We start from the raw sequence: 14,087 nt of genomic DNA, 5'->3' as shown, positions 1-14,087 counted from the left end.
GGGGAGGGGAAGGGGAAGGGGCCGGGGCGGGGAAGGGAACATTTCACAGGACCTGATGAGGGACAAAAAGGAAAGCAGCTGGAGAGACCCTGATATTTCAGAGTCGATAGTTGGAGAGGCAGCGAGGCCCTTCTGGAGAGGGGAAGCATGGGAGACCTAGCAAGGTGGCAGCTGAGATGGACATTAGGCTGAAACCCACTGGCCTATGGGCCATACCAGGTAGAGCTGTGGGCTGGGAACTGCCACTGGTGGCTCACACTCAGATGGCCTCAGGGTGAGGTCCCGGCTGGAAGCCAAGGCTGGCCATCTCCCGTCCGCTCCTAAGTGGGAACCTGTGCCCTAGGAGGGGGTGTGTGGTCGCAGGAGGATATGTGGAGAGGGAGAGAAGGGTAGGGGCATGTGTTGCTCTTAAGCGTGTGGCGGCCAAGCCCAGGAGACGGTGGAGAAGGAAGTGGGTGAGAGACCTCACGTGCAGGCTGTGAGCGAAGTGCCTTTCTAGCACGTTCCCAGCCTCCAGCTTTCACACAGAGCAGGTTTGGGTTCTGGTGCCCCTTAAAGCAAGTCACAAACACAGAGAATGATGCCTTGGCCGTGAGCCACGTAACAAGAATTTGAAGTGAATTTTCACAACGTTGGGGAGCATTGCTTCTGGTCAACTGCACTGTCTTTTTTCTCACGCTTTAACTAAGGAGACCGGGGATCACAATGAGGAGAAAGGAACTGTGGGATCGGGCAGATGTGTTTATACGCAGGAGGGTGGGGCTTCCTAGAGGCCTCCAGAAAGCCAGAGCACACTTTCTTCAGTATTCCAGTAGCTTCTGTTCCTCAGCTAGAGGAATGATAACCGGGGCAGAGTGTCAGGCACACTGGGGGTGTGTGTCCAGCTCTGCCACATGCTGGGAATGAGACCCTGGACGAGTTCAGCTCCCCAGGCAAAGTTGTGGCTGGAGGCAGAGCCATGGATCTGAGGGGGTGTGGGGTAAGCTAGCAATCCCTTGGGAGGAGTGGGGCTGGCACGAAACCTCTGTGGGGTGAGGAGGCCTCGGTCTGGACAACTGTTTCTCCATCTAGATTAAAAGCAAAAGTGCCATCAGTGGGTTAAGCTGCTGCCTTCGGCTCGGGTCGTGGTCTCAGGTTCCTGGGATCGAGCCCCGCATCGGGCTCCCTGCTCCTCAGGAAACCTGCTTCTTCCTCCCCTACTTCCCCTGCTTGTGTTCCCTCTCTCGCTGTATCTCTGTCAAATAAGTAAATAAAGCCTTGAAAAAAAAAAAAAGCAAAAATGCTTTTAGATACTGGAATGGGCATTAAAGTTTGAAATTTCTTCTGTAGCCTGCATGGAAACTTCAATGCTGAGTTATTGCCTGCCTATGCCACTGTGTCATCCCAATGCAATGATTCTCAAACTTTTGGGGTTCAAGCTCTCTTAAATAGCTGAGGAAAGCTCTACACCTTTTCTCCAGAAAGTCTCCTAGGATCAACCCTCTTTGTGGGGTTCCACAGGCTCCAGTCTGCGAGTCTCGCCTGGGAGGAAGGGCCCATCCCTGTGGCCCAACGCTGGCCCTCGATGACCAGGCTGTGCCTGGCTGGGAACAACCCGGGGTCATCCGCTCCCTATCCCTGCCCAACACTCATGTTGGCTGTTCTCATTACTGGGGATGGTTTTTTTCCTTCCAAATATAGGAACAAAGGTGATGTTCTTTTCCGCTGACTTCAATTTGAATTTTTCTCTCCAAAGAAAGTGCCCAAAGAAGCCCGTGTTTTGGGGCTAATTCCAGGGTGAACGGTCCTCGCCTCTCCCAACTGGGCAGAAGGGCAAAGCAGAACTCTGCTTTTCGCAATGAGTTGTGCCAACATCAACCACAACACGTCTATAGAAAATAGGACGGGACTCTTCACACAAATACCTTGTCATTATGAGGCAGTTTTATGAAAACCTGACAGATAGGGGAACACCTCAGCCAGTCACCAATTCTGGCCTCATTTCTGCCCAGTTCCTCCGTCCCATGTGAATCCTTTCATGCCTTTTTCTAGGTGATCATATACATCTGAGTGTTACTTTGGGTATTTGTTTATGTAACTGGTGTTGTATGCAACTTGCCTTTTTCATCCACCAGTACGTAGTTCTCCCTGTCTTAGTACGCATTGCCCACCTCTGACTTTTGAACTTCTGCACCGTGATTCACAGCACGGATATAACCTGTTATTCGCAACATCTCCCCTCTTGCTCCATTTTGAGCTGTTTTTAATGGTTCATGAGTAGAAACAGTGCTGGGCTAAACATTGTCATAAATGCATCCTGTGTGCATGGGTGTTTCTCTGGGGTGTAACACCAAGAAATGGAACCGTTGGCTCTTAGGCTGTTCTTTTTTTTTTTTTTTTTTGAGGTGGACTCCTCACCTCGCACAGAGCCCAACACAGGGCTTGAACTCATGAGCCTGAAATCAAGACTCGCATGTTCTACCATCTGAGCCAGGCAGGTGCCCCAGGGCATATGCACGTTTTAAAATGCAAGTAGATAATACTTTCTTATTTCCGACTGCCAAGGGCCCTTTCCCTGTTGTTGCTGCATTGGTGCTTAAGCTGACAGGCAGGCCTCGCTGGACGGCCCTTCTTCCCACTTCTTCTTCTTCTTTTTTTTTTTTTTTTTAAGATTTTATTTATTGATTTGACAGAGAGATAGAGACAGAGCACAAGTAAGCAGAGTGGCAGGTAGAGGGAGAAAGAGAAGCAGGCTCTCTGCTGAGCAGGGAGCCTAATGCGGGGCTCGATCCCAGGACCCTGGAATCATGACCTGAGTCGAAGGCAGCAGCTCAACCAACTGAGCCACCCAGGCGCCCCCTTCCCACTTCTATTAAACTGTTTTCATTACAGTAATAATTTAACAGCTGGCATTAAGCTTTTCTTCATAACTTATTCAAAAACTTACCTTTTTAAAGCATGCAAAACTGGTTTTCAAAAATGAAAAAAGAGTGACTTGTGAGGAATAGGCTTAAGGAAATGTCAAAACTCACTAAATGATCAAAGGAATATAAATTTTTTCAAAAGATCTTATTTATTTATTTGACAGAGAGACAGAGAGGGAACATAAGCAGGGGGATTGGGAGAGGGAGAAGCAGGCCCCCTGCTGAGCAGGGAGCTGAGCTGAGCCAGATGTGGGACTTGATTCCAGGACCCTGGGATCATGACCTGAGCCTAAGGCAGACACCCAACAGACTGAGCCACCCAAGCGCCCTATGAGGATATAAATTTAAAAAATAAACAGATGCCATCTTCTGTCTCCTATCCTTTAGTAAATATTTTTTTAAAAACCAACACTGGTTGGGGTGCCTGTGTGGCTCAGTGGGTTAAGGCTTCTGCCTTTGGCTCAGGTCATGATCCCAGGATCCTGGGATGGAGCCCCATGTCGGGCTCTCTGCTCAGCGGGGAGCCTGCTTCCCTTCCTCTCTCTGCCTGCCTCTCTGCCTATTTGTGATCTGTCAAATAAATAAATAAATCTTTAAAAAATAAAATAAAACAAAAACCAACACTGATGAGAGAGCAGTAAAATAGGAATTTATCCTCTTCCTGCTGGTTGGTGTATAAACTGTTCCACTTCTTTGGAAAGTAATTCAAGAGTATGTATACGAACATGAAAAATGATCTTTACCCTTGATCTGTTCATTCCGCTTCAGGGAATCGATTCGGGTAAACCCTGGTATCATTCATGTGTGTTTTATCTTCTCCATCGGCCTCTAAACTCCCTGCATCTGCCACCAACGGGGTACCCCAGGGGGGATCCAGCCAAGGCTGCCACATCACAGAGCTCAGACCACGCCCACACACCCTCAGTTGCCCCTCCCGTTCCTTCCCTGCAGCCTGCCTGAGCTTTAGTCCCTGGTTTGGGGGGCGGGCTGGGGGGCTCCACTTCCTCTCTGCAGGAAAGATCCTCTCTGACCTTGTCTGGTTGGAGAAACCCACTCTGGCCTCTCCCCTGCATAGTTTGGGGTCTCACGGGGTGGGTGGAGCCCAGACCTCGAGGCCTAGAGACAGGCAAGCTCCCACCTCCGCTGGTGGGTGTCCAAGCCCCCCAGGACTCGGGGTGCCCCCTGCCGGCCAGGGCGCGCCCTCCCTGTGAGGACTCGAGGCTTCAGCCCATTGATGGGATGGGTCCTGTTGTCAGGACAGACTCTTCCTCTTTCGGAGAGGTGGGCCAGGTCCTGACTGCAACGCCCGGCCGGAACAGCAGGGCCTTGTGCGAAAACAGCGCGGTTTGGACACTTCGAGGGGATTTACAGCAGAGCAATAAATAAAGCCTGTGTTTCAGGCTCTTTCACTTCACGAATCAGTCCGCACATTCATTAAGTGAGGTGTCTGGATTCAAGGGCCGTGCACTCAGAAAGGGGGGAAGCTTTCGTGCAAAAGAAACAAACAAAATACCAAACTGACTCTCAGGCCCCTGGGATCCTGTCCTGAGCCACCCAGGCGCCCCGAAGCCTGTCTTTTTAAGTTGCTAGGAAAACTACTAATAACATTTGCCTTAGTGGATGGCACTGGGGGATAAGAGAGAGATGAAGAGGAAATGTAATTTGTATTCTATAATCTTTTGTATTTTGTGAACTTCGTACCTTTTAATTTAGAACACGTACATGTATTACCAATTCAAAATATTAATGGATCAGTGTGGTTTTTTTTTTGTTTGTTTTTGTTTTTGTTTTTGTTTTAATTGAGAGGGAGTGCATGAGAGTGGGGGAGGGGTAGAGGGAGAATCTTAAGCAAACTCCATGCCCAGTGCCAAACCCCACACAGGGCTCCATCTTACAAGCCCAAGATCATGACCTGAGCTGACATCAAGAATTGGATGCTTAAATGACTAAGCCACCCAGGCACCCTGATCAGCGTTATTTTTCAAAATTTAGCTCCAAGGGCACCTGGGTGGCTCAGTCTGTTGAGCGGCTGCCTTCTGCTCAAGTCAGGAAACAACAGATGTTGGCAAGGATGCAGAGAAAGGGGAAACCTCCTACACTGTTGGTGGGAATGCAGGCTGGTGCTGGAAAACAGTATGGAGGTTCCTCAAAAAATTGAAAATAGAGCTACCCTACGACCCAGCAATCGCCCTACTGGGTATTTACCCCAAAGATACAAATGCAGTGATCTGAAGGGGCACGTGTACCCGAGTGTTTATAGCAGCAATGTCCACAATAGCCAAACTATGGAAAGAACCTAGATGTCCATTGACAGATGAATGGAGAAAGAAGATGTGGTACACACACACACACACACACACACACTCAATGGAATATTATGCAGCCATCAAAAGAAATGAAATCTTGCCATTTGCAACGACATGGATGGAACTAGAGGGTATTATGGTGAGGGAAATAAGTCAATCAGACAAAGACAATTATCATATGATCTCTCTGATATGAGGAATTTGAGAGTCAGGGCAGGGGGTCCTGGGGGGTAGGGAAGGAAAAAATGAAACAAGATGGGATCGGGAGGGAGACAAACCATAAGAGACTCTTAATCGCACAAAACAAACTGAAGGTTGCTAGGGGGTGTGGGGATGTAGGGATAGGGTGGTTGGGTTATGGACATTGGGGAGGGCATGTGCTATGGTGAATGCTGTGAAATGTGTAAGCTTGATGATTCACAGACCTGTACCCCTGGGGCAAATAATATATTATATGTTAATAAAAAAAATAATAAAAAAGAAAAACCATACAATTATCTCAGTAGATGCAGAGAAAGCATTTGACAAAATTCAATAACCGTTCATGATAAAAACTCTTAGCAAAATAAACACAGGGAAGAATTTCCTCAAGCTGATTAAGTGCATCTACAAAACAAAACAACTACACTGGACTTCATGAAAATGTAAAACTTTCATGCATCAAAGGGCACTAGCAGGAAAGTGAAAAGACAACCCACAGAATAGGAGAATATATTTGTAAGTCATATATCTGACAAGGTTCTAATATCTAGAATACATAAAGAATTTTAACAACCCAACCATAAAAATAACTCAATTTAAAAAATAATCAAAGAACAGAAACAGACATTTTCCCAAAGAAGATATACAAATCACCAATAAGCACATGCAAAGATGTTCAACATAATTAGACATTAGGGAAATGCAAATCGAAACCAAAATGAGATACTTTACACCCAATAGGATAGCAATTTTCAAAAAATTTTAAAAAAAATTAAAAAAAAGGAAAACAAGTGTTGGTGAGTATGTGGAGAAACTGGAAGAGTTTTGCATTGAGGATGGAAATGCAAAATTATACAGGTGCTATGGAAAGCCATATGGTGGTTCCTCAAAAAATTAAAAATAGAATTACCATGGGATCCAGAAACTTTACTTCTGGGTATAAACACAAAAGAATTCAAAGCAGGGACTCAAACAGATATTTGTACATTTATGTTTATAGCAGCCTTATTCACAACAGTCAAGAGGTGGAAGCCACCCAAGTATCTGTAAAGGGATGATTGAATAAGCAAAATGTGGTATACCCATCCAAGGGAATGTTATTCTGCCTTCAAAACGAAAGAATTCTGACACATTCTACAACATGAATGAGCCTGGAGAACATTACACTGAATGGAATAAGTCAGTCACAGAGGGACAAATACTATGTGATTCAACTGCTATGAAATAGTAGTCAAATTCGTAGTGACAGAAAGTAGAATAGAGGTAACCTGGGGCTAGGGAAAGGGAAGAAATGAGAAGTTATTTTGCTTGTTTGTTGTTGTTTTAAAGACTTATTTATTTGAGAGAGACATGGAAAGAGAGAGGGTGTGCACACAAGCGGGGGGGGGGGCAAAGGGAGAGAGAATCAAGCAGACTCCCTGCTGAGTGTGGAGCCCTACCAGGGGCTTGATCTCACCACCCATGAGATCATGACCTGAACCAAAACCAAGAATCTGGCATTTAACTGACTGGGGGACTTTTTATTTTTTATTTTTAAAATAATTTTTAAATTTCAATTCCAATATAGTTAATGTAGAGTATTATATTGGTTTCACATGTACAATATAGCGATTCAACAATTCTATACAATACTCCGTGCTCATCATGATTAAGTGTGAGAAGTTAACATTTAATGGATACAGAGTTTCAGCTTGGGATGATGAAGAAATTCTGAAAATGGTTAGTGGTGATGAATGCACAACTGTGGGAGTGTGTTAATGTTACTGAACTACATATACCTAAAAATGACTAAAATGGTAAAATTTTACATTATATATATTTTACCACAATAAAAAAATAACAAAAACAATGACAAAATACTTGAGTAGAAATCTAACAAAATATGTTCAAGACCTGTTTTCCGAAAACCATAAAACACGGACGAAGAAATCAAGGAAGATATAAATAAATGGGGACCAGACCTCTTGTTTGTGCATTCAATATTGTTCAATACTGATAAGATGCCAGTTCTGTCCAAACTGATCTACAGATTCAATGCAACCCCAATCAAAATGCTATCAGGAATTCTTTCTTTTAAAAAATCAACAAGGTGATTCCAAACTTTAGGTGGAAAGTCAAAGGAGCCAAAAGAATTTTGAAAAAGAAGAATAAAATTAAAAGACTCACTTTACCTGACTTAAAGACTTACTATAAAGCTGCAGTCATGGACACAGTGTGGTATTGGTGAAAGGAGAGACACACTGACCAAAATGGACCAGAAGAGAGTTCAAAAATAGATCCATACGTATATGGTCAACTGATCAACAAAATGCAGAGTCCATGAAAAAAAGATAGTCTTTCAACAAATGATTCTGGAATGTTGGCTGTCCATGTGAAAGAATGAACTTTGATCCATACCTCGGACCATATACAAATATAACTCAACCTGGATCACAGACCTAAATGTACAACCTAAAACTATAACCCTTCTGGAATATAAAATAGGAGAAAAATATTCTGAGCTTGGGTTAGGCAGAGATTTCTTAGCTACAATGTCAAAGTCATGAACCATAAGAGAAAAAAAATGATAAACTGAACTTTATAAAAATTAAGAATGTTTGCTCTGGGGTTGTTAGGAAAATGAAAAGTCAAGCCATGGATGTGGAGAAAGTATTTGCAAATTACATATCTGATAAAGGTTTTCTTTCTTTTCAAGATTTTATTTATTTATTTGTCAGAGAGAGAGAGAGCGTGGGTGGGTGGGGAAGAGCAACAGACAGAAGGAGAAGCAGGCTCCCTGCTGAGCAAGGAACCCAATGCGGGCCTCCATCTCAGGACCCTGAGATCATGACCTGAGCCAAAGGCAGCCGCTCAGCCATCTGAGCCACCCAGGCCTCCCTCTGATAAAGGTTTTCTTTTCTTTTCTTTCTTTTTTTTTTTTTTTAAGATTTTATTTACTTATTTGACAGAGAGAGAGATCACAAGTAGGCAGAGAGGCAGGCAGAGAGAAAAGAGGAAGCAGGCTCCCTGCGGAGCAGAGAGCCTGATGCGGAGCTCGATCCCATGACCCTGGGACCATGACCTGAGCCGAAGGCAGAGGCTTTAACCCACTGAGCCACCCAGGCACCCCTGATAAAGGTTTTCTAAATAACTCAATGACAAGAAAAGAAACAACTCAATAGAAAATGGGCAAGAGATTTGGAGAGATACTTCACTAAAGAAGATAATTCATGGGGGCGCCTGGGTGGCTCAGTGGTTAAGCCGCTGCCTTCGGCTCAGGTCATGATCTCAGGGTCCTGGGATCGAGCCCCGCGTTGGGCTCTCTGCTCAGCGGGGAGCCTGCTTCCTCCTCTCTCTCTGCCTGCCTCTCTGCCTACTTGTGATTTCTCTCTGTCAGATAAATAAATGAAATCTTAAAAAAAAAAAAACTCTCAAAAAAAAAAACTCTCAAAAAAAAAGAAGATAATTCATGTACAAATAAGCACACTAAAAGAAAGTCAGCGTTATTAGTCATTTGAGAAATGCAAATTAGAATTATGATGAGGTACCATCTATTAGGATGGTGAAATTTATTTGTGTATTTATGTATTTATTTTTGAAGGAGAGAGAGTGCGAGCGGGGGGTGGGGTGGGGTGGGTTGGGGAGGAGCAGAGGGAGAGGGATAAAGAGAATCCCAAGCAGACTCCACGCTTGGCACAACAAACCTGAGATCATGACCTGAGCAGAAATCAAGAGACTGCCTCCCACCTGACTGGGCCACCGAGGCACCCCAGGATGGGGCATGTTTAAAATTTAAAAACAAATCTGACACAGGGTACGATCTTGGGGTTGTGAGTTCAAGCCCCACGTGTGGTGTGGAGTTCACTTAAAAAAAACCACAATGAATCCGACAATACCCAGTGCCGATAGAGCGCTTGGAGCAGAGCAACAGGAACTCTCGTGCATGGATGCTGGGAATGCAAACTGGGCAATAGCTCCGCAGCTTCTTTTAAGTTAAACCGTCAACCAGTCAACTCAGCAATCCCATCTCGAGGTACTTACCCAGGGGACTAGAAACTCATGTTCACATAGAAGCCTGTAGGTTTCTTTCACTACCTTTTCTTCATTGATCTTGCTGCTAATCAGAAATTCATCAGAGGCCAGTGCAGTAACAGGGTAGGGTGCCTACACCAAGCACTGAATCCCTACAGTGATCCTGGGTGAGCAAAAGCTCATGCTTTTCTCAAAGCCTAAAATGTGTCTTTGGAGACAATGTAGAAACACAGTTGGAAGTTATTCCAAGCCAAAAGAGAGCAAAGGTCATCTTTTGTATGTGCCCAGGGACAAGATCCTCTGGACCGAAGCAGTAGTGGCTCTTTCTTACACAACAACTGGCCCCATTTGGCTCCTGGTTTGGCCCTCCACCCCCACCTGGGGTGCTCCAGAAAGCCTGCAGGGAAGGATGAGGTGTGTCTCTATTGCCAGCCACTAGATGGCAATAGACACCCCACTCTCCCAGGCACTGCGGGACCTAGAGAGTGCGTGGCCAACAGGACCGGTTTTTCGCCCACCTGCTGTCATCTCTCTTGCCCCACACCAGTCCTCCTCCTCACATTCTAGGCTTTAAAGTTTCTCTAGCCATAGCTGTCAATAGGCACATCGGTGATAACCCTGGGGAAGCCCTGAGGTTTATACACACATCTGGTGGTTTGCAAGCTTGGATAATGCTCTAGACAAGACAAGATTATGGCCAATGTATCCAATCACTTAGGGCTTTCCAGAATTTGGAGTAGCAATTATGTCGTATTTGCATGTCCTGCACATAGATCCGACATAGGTACAGCTTCCTGTGTCCCCTAACAAGACCTTACAAATCTGCTGGAGAGCGCAAAACCGGCTTCAGGTGCACTTACAGGCTGGGAAGCGAGGGATTTGGCTTCCACTGGAAACACCATTTCCCCATATCCTTACCACCGGAATGGGGACTGCAATTCCCCTCCAGCCAGAGCCCCGGGATGACTGCATTCTGTCGCAGAGCAGGGTTTAATCTCACTGCTGCCTCAGGAATAAGATACTACATTTAGATAAATCTATACTTTTTTTAAAAATTTATTTATTTATTTATTGACAGAGAGATCACAAGTAGGCAGAGAGGCAGGCAGAGAGAGAGGAGGAAGCAGGCTCCCCGAGAGAGCAGAGAGCCCAATGCGGGGCTCGATCCCAGGACTCCGAGATCATGACCTGAGCCGAAGGCAGCGGCTTAACCCACTGAGCCACCCAGGCGCCCCTAGATAAATCTATACTTTTATGTTCATGCTTTGTAGAACAGTGACCTTTGACAGAAACTGCTTCCCTGTGTGGTTTCGTAGTTTTCATTGATTCTAAAACAAGCTATGTGTCTTGAATGGATCTACTCATTCCTTCTAGGTATCAAGTACATTTGAACTACGCCATTACTAAGAGTTTTTTTTTTAACTTTCATACTTGTATGGGACTTGTCACCATTTAAACTCTACTGCCATCCTGTGGAATTTAACCTGACAGGTGTTTACCGAGAGCCTGCTGTGTGCTCCAGTCCTTTGGCAAATAGGGAATCTGCTCAGGTAGTTTTGATGGTGTCTCATTGTAAGACAAATCATGGTCTTCAGCATGGCTCCTAGGGGCCCATGACTTTCTTACAGATCATGGTGCCTGGTATTGGGTAAGTAAGCCTTCACTGGAGGCTCGCTACTAATTATGATGATTTCTTTTTAAACTTTTTAAAAAATAAATATATTTATTTGACAGACAGAGATCATAAGTAGGCAGAGAGGCAGGCAGAGAGGGGGAAGCAGGCTCCCTGCTGAGCAGAGAGCCCGATGTGGGGCTCGATCCCAGGACCCTGAGATGATGACCTGAGCTGAAGGCAGAGGCAGAGGTGCCCCTGATTATGATGATTTCTCTGGCCTCCCTGCTTGCTGCCCTCACCCCTCTCTCCCACCCTCTGGTCACACCGGCCACGGGCTGGTGCTGAATTTACTACACACTGTCGTGTTGACTCAGTGTCTTTGTTCATGTGATTTCTTCTGCTCAGATTGCTTCCCTTCATCCATTCCAAATCCTAACTCATCCTTCAAGACTTAGCTCAGATGTTACCCCTCCCATCAGGTCTTCTGGTGTCCTTCCCCTCTGACACATTTCTCCTGTCCATTGTCCCCCAGCACCTTGTTCTTGTGTTTTTACAGCATTGATCTTTGATAATCTTACCTTCCTGTTTGTATACATCTTTACTTTAAGTACTTCTTGAGGATGGGAATCATGTCTTATTATGAGTAACTCCAGCACTTAGCTCAGAACTTAATTGGGTAGATGTAAAAACAAGAACAAACATTTCCTATGAGTCCTTTTGTCTGGCCAACAATGGTGCTGAGAGCACTACGGATCATTTACTCCTTGCCCTATAAGTAGATGATGTTATTACCTATTTTACAGATGATGAAACCGAGGCACAGAGAATACTAAAAGCCTAAGGTCTTACATAGCAAGTAAGTAGCGTTGCTGGGAGATGTTCAATAAATGATTATCAGCATGCTGAATGGAGTTGAATTAAGATTTTTCCTATTCTGGGAAGATGTTTAAAAAAAAAAAAGCCATGGTCTCTGTCCTTGAAATACTTAATTGGCAACACCCTTTTTTTTTTCCCAAGCATTTTTTTTTTTAAATTAACGAAAGGGATTGAAACACTCAAATGCAAAGGCACTGTGGGACTCAAAACGCTCCAGTTTCTAAGTTGCAGAATCAGCACATACTGGAAAAATTCAATGATATTTGAAAATATAAGATGAACTCTTTTCCTTGAGTTCCTTTCCTTGCATTTATAAACGGAGAGATGGGGCCCATCTGTTTGAGGGATTCTGTAGCCTTGGCAGGTTCTTTTAACTTGTACTGCACCATCTTGAATGCCAGTCCTTTGATTTCTTATGCAGGAAGTGAAGAAACCGCGGACCCTTAACAGCTGATACCTATGAATCCTGTTGAGTGATGACAAAGTATGCAGAAAAGACCATGGAGTTTGCAAATGTGCTGAGGTTTGGCACTGGTGCCATCACATCCCAGGAGCACACCCAGTGTGGGGAGCCAGACCACTGCATGTCCCCTCCCCCCACCCCCACCCCATGGACTGACGGTGGCTGGTTTTGGCTTCTGAGTGAGCTTTGATTCCTGCTTTTATCTGTTGGAGAGGCTGGGGCTGTCCCACCAGGTGGTGGGTTTTCTCTAGTGAATGGAGCTCTCTCTTTTTCTGAAAGTCTTCTAAATGCAAAGCTGGAAACAGTCTGTGAACCAAAGATTTCACATTTTCCATCTCAGTAGCCTGCTCCATATTCAGTTTTTTCCTTCTTGGGGCACCGTACCTCTTGAGGCATTTTTTGTTAATGACAAGTTTAAAACCATACATTAGCAAAATTTCCATCAAGGAAGAAGCTGGAATTTCACTGCCATGGGCTGTGAAGATGGCTGCAATTTGACGCCATTATCTTCATTTGGTAGGTCCCGGAAGAAGGACCCGACTGTTGATAACATGGGTTTGACCACAAATCGACAGCGCGCCTTTCTGGATGGCGAAGTAAGTGTTAATAACAAGGGAAGGCCGTGTCTATCATGAATGGTTCCTTCATCAGGGGGCACCGTTCTACTCTGAAGACCTGATAGTGTTGTATATTTCCACACAGTTTCACTAGGCGCAGTGCCATGCTCGGCCCTAGGGTCCGGGGGTCAGCAGCAGCCGTGGGCGCTTTGGCCAAGGACCCCTCCTGAGCATCCCTGGTGCTGGGACACAGGCTCCAGCCCGGGTCAGCGAGCCCTGGTCAGCGGGGATGGCGGGGAGACTCTTTAACTTGCAAAACTCTGCATTTCAGTGTCCAGAAGCAGGGCTCCCATTCCATCATTTTTTATTATTTTTTTTAAAGATTTTATTTATTTGTTTGACAGAGAGAGATACAGCGAGAGAGGGAACACAAGCATGGCGAGTGGGAGAGGGAGAAGCAGGATTCCCACAGAGCAGGGAGCCTGAAGCGGGGCTTGATCCCAGGAGCCTGAGATCATAACCCCAGCCGAAGGCAGACACTTAACGACTGAGCCAGCCAGGCGGCCCTCCCATTCCATCTTAAATTTCACTTAAAGTCATTAAATGCCTCTTCCCAAATTACTACTGTAGCCAGGAAAAACAAAAACCACCTCCTGTCGAACACTTGATTAAACTCTGGATGAACTCGTTCAGTTCCATCTTGTTCTCTTATTGGACTCAGATTTTACATCGCATCTTTACTTTGGCCATGACCTATGCTGACAATTTTTGGTTACCCACACACTGTGGCATACATATTACATAGAATAATGGCATTTACTCCGTCACGATTCTTACATCCCGTGTCCACACAGTCATGGGTACGGAAGAGCAGAGCAGGTAAGTTCCGCCTGCCGTCCAGGGACAGACAGCTCAAATCACATCCTAAGTCTCAGGGTCAGCTCCGAGCCTAAATGGTTTTTGCGGGGCGCCCACGCCTGCGAGCACCTGTGGCCTCGGGCGCCACGCAGTTCGCCACTGTCGACAGCAGGGGGCGGCCTCCGCCCAGCGCCGCGTGGCCGAGCTCCCGGGCCCCAGGTCTAGGGGCGCAGAGAATCACTCCCGGGGCGGGGCAGGGGGGTGCCGGGCCAGTTTCCCCAGAAGCTAAGCTCCTCT

General features: G+C 45.7%; 1 pseudogene; it reads right to left on the bottom strand.

The window, feature by feature from the left end:
• Positions 1-12,116: 12,116 nt before the first annotated feature.
• LOC125082338 (calcium uniporter regulatory subunit MCUb, mitochondrial-like) lies at positions 12,117-13,166 on the bottom strand (annotated as a pseudogene).
• Positions 13,167-14,087: the final 921 nt, after the last annotated feature.

This window comes from Lutra lutra, chromosome 12, assembly GCF_902655055.1.
Source record: "Lutra lutra chromosome 12, mLutLut1.2, whole genome shotgun sequence".
NCBI lineage: Eukaryota > Metazoa > Chordata > Mammalia > Carnivora > Mustelidae > Lutra > Lutra lutra.
Note: the sequence above shows the minus strand (reverse complement) of the source record. Positions and strands in the feature narration are given on the sequence as shown.